This window comes from Oculina patagonica, chromosome 1, assembly GCF_052425735.1.
Source record: "Oculina patagonica isolate OP01 chromosome 1, crgOcupat, whole genome shotgun sequence".
Lineage (NCBI taxonomy): Eukaryota > Metazoa > Cnidaria > Anthozoa > Scleractinia > Oculinidae > Oculina > Oculina patagonica.
Window position 1 is genome coordinate 8,973,217 of NC_135758.1, and position 12,265 is coordinate 8,985,481.

Here is a 12,265-nt window from a genome sequence, read left to right on the forward strand (position 1 = left end):
CGCCACTTATACTGTATTGAATTTCTTCCGCCGAGAAAATGTAAGGCTAAAAGTCGGAATAAACTCACAGCAATAAGAAATAAACTCTCACGGCAAAGGATTAGGATTCGACTTTATTGACGGCCAAAAAAAATCAACTTACGGCAATATATTTCAAAATTAGAATAATTTTTAAGCAACGCCAAAAGCAGCTTGCAGCTCTTCAACAATGAAAAATAGATACTCAGCTTTATGCTTAAATGTCCCTCCAAAAATGCTTGAAAAATTGTAGGGAAAAAGTTTTCCTCCAAAAACACTTGAAAAATGCAGAAAGAAAGGTTTCCCAAACCGTTTCTTCATCTAAACACTGTAGACTGCTGTAGTTTTATACGTGACATATCGGTTGTGTCGCCGCGGAAAGCCGCGGATCGGAAAGCGCGCCAAAAACAAAGCCTCGTTTCGGTTTAAGACCTTTTAAAAATCCCGAATGACTATGGCCGCCATGTTGCACGACGTACGTCGTACGCGCCCGCGAACCGTGCCGCTAGCCATGATGACCATGAAAACTCAAATTCATGGTTCTGTTAATTTTCTATGGGTATGGGGCTCTGCTCTGCGGCCCTGCGGGCCGCTGGGAGCTCCGCTAAAAAGTTATTACTCTAAACCCCATGCAAGCAAGTATAGAGTATTGTCACTACAAAAAAATTGCCAATGTTTAAAGGGATCAAACAAGAGTGTGAAAATATGTCATTCAGTAAATCAGTACAGTGCTGCACATTAAAAATCCGTACTTCACAGGGCTCGAGAGATAAACAAAACTCACAAAAGTATGGAAGAGCGTTTCACTAAAGTCAAAAATGGCATACCCCTTCAACTGGCCGTTGCACTCAAGTTTTGATCCTGATCGACAATTCTCTTGCTTACCTTTTTCGATATCTTAGTTAAATGTTGTATATTATTCCAAAATGTAATGTTGGAGTTTGCACATTTAAAATTTTGTTTTGGTTTTGAGGTGAGCTCAGCGATTTTGTTAAAAGATCTGGATTTCTTATTTCAGTTTCATCAAGCCTTTGTACGTTTTGACCGTTTTACAGAAAAACACGATAAAATGATGATTTTTGATCACTTGTGTTGAAATACCACCACGTAGATTAAAGCTTATTTTCACTCCACATCCACCAAAACGGGTCAGTTCGAGACTTCAAAAGAACAGTTTGGGTCATTTTGGAAAAATGCCATCACGTGGATTCATCGTAATATTCACTTCAGGTCAAAAAGAACCAAATAAGAAACTGCTACATGAGCCACTGAAAATAACGACCTTGGGCCCTTGTATTGAAAAAAAAAAAAACGAAGATTAAAGCTAATTCTCACTAAAGATCCAGAAAAACCGATCAGTCTGAGACTTCGAATGTACAGTTTGGGACATTTTGGAAAAATGCCATCACATAGATTCATACTAATATTCATCCCAGGTCCAAAAGAACTGAGTAACAAAGTGTTACATGAGCTACTGAAAAGACTACTTTGGGCTTTTGTGTTATAATACTTCCACGTAGATTAAAGCTTATTTTCACTCCAAATCCAGCAATACTGGCCAGTTTGATGTTTAAAATGTACAGTTTGGGTTTTTTTGGAAAATCTCCATCACGTCGATTCATCCTAATTTTTTACTCTAGGACCAAAAGAATCGAATTTAAAAAATGTTACATGAGCCACTGAAAATGGCGCTTTTGGGTCCTTGAGTTGAAATACAACCACGTAGATTTAAGCTTATTTCCACTCCAGATTAAGCAAAACCGATCAGTTCGAGACTTTTAATCTACAGATTGAGTCTTTCTGCAAAAATGCCATCACGTGGATTCAACCCAATATTCACTTCAGGTCAAAAAGAACCTAATAAGAAAGTGCTACATGAGCCACTGAAAATGACTATTTTGTGGCCTTGTGTTAAAATACCACGTGTAGATTAAAGCTTATTTTCCCTCCAGATCGAGCAAAACTGATCAGTTTGAGACTTCAAATGTACAATTTGAGTCATTTTCGAAGAATTCCTTCACATGGATTCATCGCACTTTAGCTCCAAAAGAACCAAGTACGAAAGTGCTACATGAGCCACTGAAAATGACTACTTTGGCATGGGCTCTTGTGTTGCAATTCTACCACGTTGATTAAAGCTTTTTTTCACTCCAGGTCCAGCAAAACCGGCCAGTTTGAGGTTTCAAATGTACTGTTTGGGTGTCTTTGGAAAACCGCCATTACGTGGATTCATCCTAATTTTTTCTCCAGGACCAAAAGAATCGAATAAAAAAATGTTACATGAGCCACTCAAAATTGCGATTTTGGGCCCGTGTGTCGAAATACCACCACGTAGGTTCAAGATATTTCACTCCATATCCAGCAAAACCTGTCAGTTTGAGACTTTAAATGTACAGCTTGGGTCATTTTGCAAGAATGCCATCACGTGGATACATCCAAATATTAACTTCAGGTAAAAAAAACGAATAAGAAAGTGCTACATGAGCCACTGAAAATGGCGATTTTGGGCCCTTGTGTTGAAATACCACCACTTAGATTAAAGCTTATTTTCACTACAGATCCAGCAAAACAGGCCAGTTTGAGACTTCAGATGTACATTTTGAATCATTTTGCAAAAAATGCCAATACGTGGATTCATTATAATATTCACTCCACGTCCAAAAGAATTGAATAAGAAAACGCTACATGAGCCACTGAAAATGGCGATTTTAAGACCCATGTTTTGAAATACCACCTTCTAGATTAAAGCCTATTTTAACTCAAGATCCAGAAAAACCTTCCAGTTTAAGGCCAGAATGGTACAGTTTGGGTGTTTTTGGAAAACCGCCATCACGTGGGTTCATCTTTGGTTTTTACTCGAAATAAGAAAGGTCTACATGAGCCACTGAAAATGGCGATTTTGGGTCCTTGTGTTGAAACACCACCACGTAGATTAAAGCTTTTTTTCACTCTAGATCCAGCAAAACCGGTCAGGTTGAGACATTTAATGTACAGTTTGATTCATTTTGGAAAAATGCCAACACATGGATTCATCCTAATATTCCCTTCAGGTCCAATAGAACGGAATGGGAAGGTGGAACTTGAGCCACTGAAAATGGCGACTTTGGGCCCTTGTGTTGAAATACCACAACCCTGAGTAAAGTTAATTCCACTCCAGTTCCAGCAAAACCGGTCAGTTTGAGACTTGATATGAACGGTTTAGGTGTTTCTGGAAAACCGCCATCACGTGGCATCATCCTAATTTTCACTCCAGGTCTAAACGAATCAAGTAAGAAAATGCTACATGAGCCACCCAAAATGGCTACTTTGGGCCCTTGTGTTGAAATACCACAGCGCAGATTAAAGCTTATTTTCACTCCAGATCGAGTAAAACCGGTCAGTTTGAGACTTGAAATGTACATTTTGGGTCTCTTTGGAAAAACGGGATCACGTGGAGTGATCCTAATTTTTACTCCAGGTCCAAAGAATCGAATACCAAAGTGTTACATAGGCTACTGAGAAATAACGATTTTGGGCCCTTGTTTTGAAATACCACAACGTTTTCCCTCCAGAGCCAGCAAAACCGGCCAGTTTGTGGCATGAAGTGTACAGTTTGGGTATTTTTGAAGAAAAAAACGCCATCACGTGGTTTCATCCGAATTTTCACTCCATGTCCAAAAGAATCGAATAAGAAAGTGTTTCATGAGCCACTGAAGATGACTATACACAAAATTTGACTGGGAACATATTGACGTTAGGGAAACGTGTTTGAGAACTTTGCATTTAAAAGGCAAGACGTTTTTAGCAGTCATAAATGTTTCCATGGTTAAACGGTCTATCACAAGATACTAAAGTTTTTTCGTTCCATTTGTCTCGCTTTAGGTTATTTGATGAAGTAAAATAATACATTAAAGAAGTTCAAAATGGCGCGTATCCAAGATAGCGGATATTTCACCTTTTAAGATGTTAATATATAATCGTTGCGCTTTAGGGTTTGTGGTAATATATTCAGATCGTTAGCAGGTATGTTACTCTTATCAGCACGTGGCATAATGCCTAATTGCGCAAAATGTCGTCGGCATAATGTCAAAAAACAAATCTGTAGTTATTGGAATGAATGTATAGATCGTGTTGCGTTACTTTGGTGGCCATAGCGTTGCGTTTTTTTAATTAAAAGGGTGGGGTTGGGTGGGGGCTCTATAGCTTGTTATTTTATTTTCCTTTAATCGCATGAACAGCATTTAGAAAGAAGTACAAAAGTATTTTGCTTCCTATGTCCTCGTCACACACGTTCCATTTGCAAATCAATTAAGTTCACGAAAAATTATTTTATTTTCGTTATGTGTTGTCCTGGCGCATAAATTTTATAAACAACATATTGCATTATAACATAGCTAGCAGAGCCACGCAATCAAATTCAGTATACGTAAGCGTGCTCAAAATCCCGATGGAGCACGCTGATGACGTAATCGACGAGTGAAAATCTCACTGAGTAAAGCTCCTACGCTGTGTTTTGCGAAAGCGACGACATATTATCTTCGGAATATGAAAAGTGAATCCTTTCAATATTTTTCCAAGGATACGAGCTACAAGGTAAGCTGTTTCTTATTACGAGACGGAGAGCGAAAGAGAAAATAAATTCGATTTTGCCGTCAAAGTTGTTTGTGTGCTTTTCTTCATTCAAACAACAACAACTAAAGCGCGAATCTCGAAGGACGAAAATAATTTTTTCACGACCCTAACGTGGAAGAATGGGCCAACCATGAATGACAACAGCTCGATGGCACTAAAAACTAGCTGCCTGACGAAAGTTTTCGCGTTTTAAGCATTACACCAAAGCGTCTACGGCTCTGTTGTGATTTTGCCGCTCGGGAAAAATTTACTTCATCGGGCGCTTTATTCAACTACCGTTTTCAAAAATAAATGTTTATTTACATCAATAACAAATAAAATCGGTCCACAAAAATACTTAAAACTAAGCATTGAACCGAATTCTTTGACTCTTTTAATCCCGGCTTGGAATCTGTTCGGCGGTGCGAGGTTGTTTTGTTTTAATTTTCTTCCACTCGGGAGTAAACATTTTACTTTTAATTCAGCGAAAACTAACCTCAGAATCGATCAACAGCAGCATTTGCTGTTTTCGTCATTTTTTCCCCTTCGCTCTGCCACCTATAAACTTAGTCAATTTATCAGCCATTTGACACAAACTGCTTCAATCGCGTAAACTTGTACATGTGTAATTTATTGTTCGACCGCTAAGTTTATGTTCTCACACTGCACACAAACTGTAAACACAGTTTTTTTCCTGCGGCCGGTTTTGATGCACAATTCCACCGGCAATGTTATAAAACAATTAGTTCATGCTTTTAGCTGTGCTCCATCGAGTTATGGAGCACTTGGGAAGTTTGGAGAGCACTCAAGAAGCTAGAGTTGCCCTCGGCTATCGCCTCGGGCAACTCTTACGCTTCTTTCGTGCTCTCCAAACTTCCCGCGTGCTCCATAACTCGATGGAGCACGCTAAAGCATGAACCAATTGTTAAATAATGATTGCATTTCGTGAGATTTTGAGACAAAATTCCGAAGAGAATAATTCGTTTATTTAGCCAGTAAGGGATGGCGTTTTGTATTAATTTTATTAGAAATGATTAAGCACCTCATGTTTCGTATTTGTCAAGATGGTGGCCATGAACCGAAACAAATATCACTCTCCTTCTAGGGATCAGCATGCATTGAGTGATCACCTCCCGATTCAGAGTAGTCGCAAACCACAGACAATAAGACATCAAAAGCAATGCACAATGATTTTACTTGAGGAATATCAATTACAATAACGCTTCTGATTACAAAATATATATTAAAAAAAACCCTTCACCAGTGTATGTGTACTTGTTGATTTAACAAACGCCAAGCATTCCGTATACAATTTTGCACCTTAAATCAGTCCCTAATGCATGGCTAATGCTTACGTTGTTCTTCTGAATAACCAACTGATTACTGGGACCGTGGGACTTCTTCGATAATCAATCGGGAAGCGGATTTCCAGCCTGTATTACCATCTGAGTTTCCATATCCAGGACAGTTTCCAATGTTGATACCAACACGGACTTTTCCCTTGTGAATGTTGTCACAGTAGCCTTCTATTGCTTCTGGTCTGTGGTTGTCTTCGTCTTTATTTCTGATCCATAAAACGACGTCAATGGGCAGTGGACCGCTGCACTCGGCGCCATTGAAGGTAATGAACCATCTCTTGCAGCAGGCGCTACAGCCACCCAAGTAAATGGTGCCTTGGTACACCACACGGAGAGTGGTGACATCCTTGTTTTTAGTAAACTCGCTATCCTGCAAAGATGAAAATAATTAGCAAAATCTTGCCTTGATTACATTCAGTGGATTCAGTGCCCGCGGAATTTAAGTGTCTCGCTCGAAATATTAGATACGTTGCAACAGGTATAGTAAGAGCAACCTTGCCTTAATATTTGGGTTGCATGTTGAAGAGAAAATGGTGAGAGGGCCGTGGCTAGCAAAATGCAAGACGAGGCACCTGCCGCATCCAGATTTTAACCCCCAATTAAAGACAAAAAAAAAAACAAGTGCGTTTAAAAATAACATAGAGGGCATAACCCAACCCCCCCCCCCCCCTCCCCACTAGCAAGATCTTGCCTCGTCTATGCTAAAAGTCTAGCTACGGCCCAGGTAGTCTAGCTACGGCCCAGGTAGTGGTAATCAAATCAGTAATCAGTAGAATATCCGATTGAACATTTTTCACACAACCTCAATACATGAATCAAACAGTACAGTTTGAAAGATAGAAATACTCAAGTGAAGCTACTTAGGATTTAACAGGGCATACATGCTTCTTTATAATCTTAAGTATTTATTTGTGTTAATCGAATAATGATACATATTATCAGATAACTCAAATTGCAGGACAACTTAACAACATTACTTGGGCAGATTGATATTTAGCAACTTGGAATTTCCATGATCTCGAACAGTTTTAGAAACATAATCACTTAAAAGTTTTGCCATTTATTTATATAGATCGAAGTTTCCAAGTGGTAAATAAGTGCAACACTAGTTTATGCCTATACATATTTAGAGGCCAGGCGAACGTCTGTCAGATAAAGACTGAAAGCTACAAAGTAATAATTAACACTAGTTATTCTTCTTTTCAGTACCTTAATAATGCCAATGTCACGAATATCTTCACCCGTCCACACACACTGTCTCCAGTTTTTTTTGGTCAGCGGCTGCACCGTTTTGTCCTGCGTCTCCTTTAACACCACGTGACCCGGCAGGACCAGCCACGCCCTTTTCACCTTTAACACCATCTCGACCGTCACGGCCTGGTAACCCGTTATGTCCATTGATACCGTTCCGACCAGGAAGACCGCCTGGTAATCCAGGAGTTCCAGCTGCACCCTTTTCACCTTTGACACCGTCTCGTCCGTCACGGCCTGATAACCTGTTGATGCCATTAATACATTCACGACCAGGAAGGCCTGGTGGTCCCTGCAGGCATGCATTGGGATTCTGCCCAGTAAAGAAAGGTAAGCAAATGATACCAACATCAATAAGACCTAACTGTTTGATCAACATTAGCCAGAGATTTGTTAACTTACTACCAACCGCCTAGAACCCTCCGGTCTACACACTGTGGCCTATTACTTCTTAACCACACTAATTTCCATCTGAAGTTGTATGGTTATCGAGTTTCTGCTGTTTCCGCTCTTGAACTCTGGAACAGTCTCCCTCTTTTTATCCGCTCTTGTGACAATTTATGTTCTTTTAAATCTAAACTCAAAACTTATCTTTTTTTAAAAAAAAACTTATTATTCTTAGCGATTTTTACTTTTTATTACTTTTAATGCACATTTTTAATTGTTTAATTTTAAATTTAGGATTTTGGTCACTTTGGTGATGACACGCGTACGACACGCTCGCACGGTAAGACAAAAGAGACACGATTTAACACGGAACAACCGTGTCCAGTTAATCCCTCATTAAAATTTTCTCTTTTTAGAACACGATAAAAACAAAGGACTAGACAATCGTCCGTGTCAGTACAGTACAAAAGCTATCGTGCGAATTAAGCACGCTTACCGTGCGAAAAACACACTCTTACCGTGCGAAAAATACACGGTAGCCGTGCAAAAAAACACCCGATTACCGTGCGAATTGCCGTGTCAACACACACTTACCGTGCGAAGGATGAGATATAATTCTGATTTGAATTTAAATAATCACTACCGCATTTCGAATTTGATTTCGTCAAAAATAATGTTATGAGACATTCAGCTGTGTTCCAACTAAACACAATGAAAAGTAAAGTGTCAAGAACAAACACCTTCCGTACCGTGTCAAGCAACAGAACCTTCTCGAAATGTGTCAAGTAACACAGAAACTTACTCGTACTGTATCAAGCAACAAACCCTTTTCCTACCGTGTCAAGCAACACGGAAGTTCACTAGTACCGTGTCAAGGAACAAAGCCTATCGCTCCGTGTCAAGGAAACAAAGCTTTTCCGTGTCAAGCAAGTAAGAACAAAGGCAACCAACACGGAACACGTTAGCTTTTGTTTTGCTTATTAGCAATGCGCATATCGGAATTCTTACAGTGCAAACGTGTCGTGCGCGTGTCAACACCAAAGTGACCCAAATCCTGTGGAGGGTCACATTTACACAGTTCATTTAAGCGAATTTTTATCGAATTTTATTATATTTTATTTTAAGTAATCTTAATTATTTTTAACATTATTGTAAAGCACCTAGAACAGGCCTGGATAGGCGCTATATAAATATTTATTTATTTATTATTATTAAGCACATTGGTTGTGGTAACTACGACAATCAGAGAGTTTGGGTGAGGTAAGTTTGCGTTCCGGCCCTGCGTTACGGAGCTTATCCCGGTTTTCCTAACATTAAGCTACTAAGATTATTTTTACCTCCCCCTCCCCGATGGGATGCTACTCCTCCGCAAGATAACCCCAGCATTTAAATTGTCGGTACCCATTTACACACCGTGGTAGAGATAGTCACTAGGAGAATAAAGTCTCTTCCCGAGAACACAATACATGACTCTAGCCAAGACTAGTACCGAACCAATTGATCTGGAACTCGAGAAAGCTAACCATTGTTAGCATTCTGCTTCCTATACGACAATTAGAAACTTAGACTAAATTAAAAAGCCAAAAAAAAAAAAAACAGGGGTAAGTTTTTGGAACTGATTTGTACATAATTTTCCGAGTTAGTAAGGTAAATAAATCATCACGTCTAAGTCCCACTACACTTTTTTAAATGTTTATTTCAAAAACATTCAAGCTTTATCTACCACACTTTTTGACATTTCCCAAAAATGAACTGAAAAATTTTAAAGTAAATTCCCTGTATTCAGCTATTTTGTCTTTCGCATCCATGGCAATCGGTTCAGTTCACCAACAATGTTGACACAATTCAGAGCTTTAATCAACATCATGTCTTGGTTTTCCGATTGATTAAGTATATTTTTCTGAGTAACTCTTGAGATGCAAATAATTTGCAAAAATAAATTTCTAAGTTAATGGAATGTTAGTTTCACTCAGCCAGGCGCAAGTGAACAGTTTTGTAAATTCAACGCGAAGTATCATTAAGAAACGTATTGGAAAACCAATTAGGACGATAAAAAGAAGGCAAGTTTTTTCTCTCTACATATAAAGCCCTACCTTGGAAGAGGAAATAGTGTCATTCCCAGCTTCAATTTGGTTGAAAAGCGGAGCAGCCAACAACGATAGCAATAAAGATACAGCACTGGATTTTCCGAACATGTTGGCTTCTTCAATTTCACGAACTGCAAAAGTTTTTCGATGTTTTCTGGTTGACGACGTCCTCTTACGATTGAACCCCGAGACAAAAAAGAATAATAAAAATATATATTAATATATTGTTATGAAAGGGGTCTGGAACCGAGACTGAGACAATTGATCCTCAGCAGTAACTTATGTGTCAGTCCGGCTTAAAGCGGTCCTCTTGACTTCGCGCCAAAAAAAATTTCATTTTATTTTTAGCCTGTGAAAAGGCTTTGGTCCATACATACAAAAAGGCAATAAATTATTTTCTAGTACTTTATTTTCGCTTTGCTACAGGCCAAAATTGAATTTTGGCCGACCTGGAGCCGCAAACGGTAGTCGACGGGCTAAATTTCGACCATTTTGTGAAGCACGCTATGTCCACAAAAATGCACTTGACGGAATATCCTTTGGTACAAACTCTAAGACATCTTTTTTTAGCGTACTGACGAAACGAGGAAAATTTTTCGAAAATTCTAAGCATGCCAGCGCTTCTAAAAGACACCATACTCTGAGGTATTCACACGTTAAAATTTAGGTAAATACAAGAGAATAAAACTCAAAAGTTTCAACATAAATTGTATCAAAAAGGCACATCAATGCAATCTTCTTACCTCAATAAACTGTTTTCTACTTTCAAACCGGTGGGTATCTCCTTGGATTGCACGCGAAAACAAATTGAAATCTGCCATAATCAGTGTGTTTACATAGTTGTCGCTCGTGCCGAAGCTGATTTGCATAACCTTGCACTCGACGAGAAAACTCCCTCAACTGTCCAAACTCGATTAAATACCTTTAGAGTATAAGGAAATTGCTTCTTTTGATATTGCTATACCATACAGACCCAGCGCTGAGAAAGAAATTGTGTTGAAGATGACCAGAATACTCGCAGCGTGCAAGACTCCACAAAGTAAATATTGACGGTTACACTGGTCGCACTTGTCCCAATAATGTAAGTTCAATTTGCTCCCGTAGTAACTCTAGGGAAAGAAGAAGAGTCGAAATTCAGCCATTTAATAAATATGAAACGTGTTACAACGACAAATTGAATTCTGACAACGGGAAATAACCAAATCGATCATGCAAAGACAACTTAAACTTTACGTCCAAAAACATCACTTACAGGTTGCTTACTGAGGATTAAGTGCAGTCGCCAGATACAATCAACAAGCTTCAATAGAACTGTTTTATGTGACAAAAAGGCACTAATTTCAATTCATACTTGATGTATTTCATTCCACAAACGTTCATTTGGAGCCACAATGCAAGTTATGTGCTTCGAGATCCGTTTTAAAACAGAAACGTTTGTAGTGCGGTTGCGTCACAGTATTTTGCAATGTTACGCATATTGTAACGTATTCTTATTAGAGGGTCTCAATGGGGTGGTGGCTTTTACTGTTAACCGGTTAAAATTTTGGCTTTTTTACGGCTAACGGTTAATCTATTTCCATAACGGTTAACAGAAGTTAACAGTTAATTTTCATTGTTTAAAAAGTTAAAAATTAATTTCCATTATTGAAAAACATGTTTTAGGTCTCAGGGCCATTCTGGCACGATAAGGTGAACTAGTTCGGTTTATTTATAATTACTGACCGATTTTTTACGGTTAACATATTTTACGCCTAACGGTTAAAATTTTCCAATTTTTACGCCTAACGGCTAAACTTTGGCCGTTTTACGGTTAACGGTTAACCCCATTGAGACCCTCTCATTTAATAGCTGTATGATGTGAGGTGAGTTGTTTTTTGAGAAAAGAATAAAAGAACAGAGTAATTTACCTCTGTGGTCGGACATTTGGGAGTAAATAGCTAAATGACAGAACAGAAAATAAAACAAATGAATAGTGTTCCGAAAAAGAGACAGTGTGCTAAAGTGTTTTACTGTTGAAAGGATCTGAAAAATGCGACCCGAAGCTTCGTTTGTAAGTATTCAGTTTGATATCGTCACTTTATCTCATCTGTGAGAAAAATTGTATGACCTGCCAAATATTTTTTTCCAACAAGATAGGACTGAGGCAAATGAAAAAAAGGAAAAGATTTATTTTTACGAGAAGCACATAACTTGCATTGTGGCTCCAAATGAACGTTTGTGGAATGAAATACATCAAGTATAAATTGAAATTAGTGCCTTTTTGTCACATAAAACAGTTCTATTGAAGCTTGTTGATTGTATCTGGCGACTGCACTTAATCCTCAGTAAGCAACCTGTAAGTGATGTTTTTGGACGTAAAGTTTAAGTTGTCTTTGGATGATCGATTTGGTTATTTCCCGTTGTCAGAATTCAATTTGTCGTTTTAACACGTTTTATATTTATTAAATGGCTGTATTACGACTCTTCTTCTTTCCTTAGAGATACTACGGGAGCGAATTGAACTTACATTATTGGGACAAGTGCAACCAGTGTAACCGTCAATATTTACTTTGTGGAGTCTTGCACGCCGCGAGT

At 38.6% G+C, this 12,265-nt stretch overlaps 2 protein-coding genes and 1 pseudogene across 3 annotated transcripts in view; all 3 read right to left on the reverse strand.

Annotated features, from left to right (window-relative positions):
• Positions 1 to 12,265, reverse strand: part of LOC144654804 (collagen triple helix repeat-containing protein 1-like) — a 74,825-nt gene that overhangs the window by 21,764 nt on the left and 40,796 nt on the right. The window lies entirely within an intron of this gene.
• Positions 1 to 12,265, reverse strand: part of LOC144654865 (collagen triple helix repeat-containing protein 1-like) — a 112,605-nt gene that overhangs the window by 11,663 nt on the left and 88,677 nt on the right. The gene's annotated exons all lie outside the window — the stretch shown is intronic.
• On the reverse strand, positions 5,785 to 9,869 carry LOC144654781 (uncharacterized; annotated as a pseudogene). The gene is made up of 3 exons (XR_013570987.1): positions 9,698 to 9,869; positions 7,176 to 7,530; positions 5,785 to 6,336 (listed from the first exon to the last, which is right to left on the reverse strand). The product of XR_013570987.1 is annotated as an uncharacterized LOC144654781 (transcript).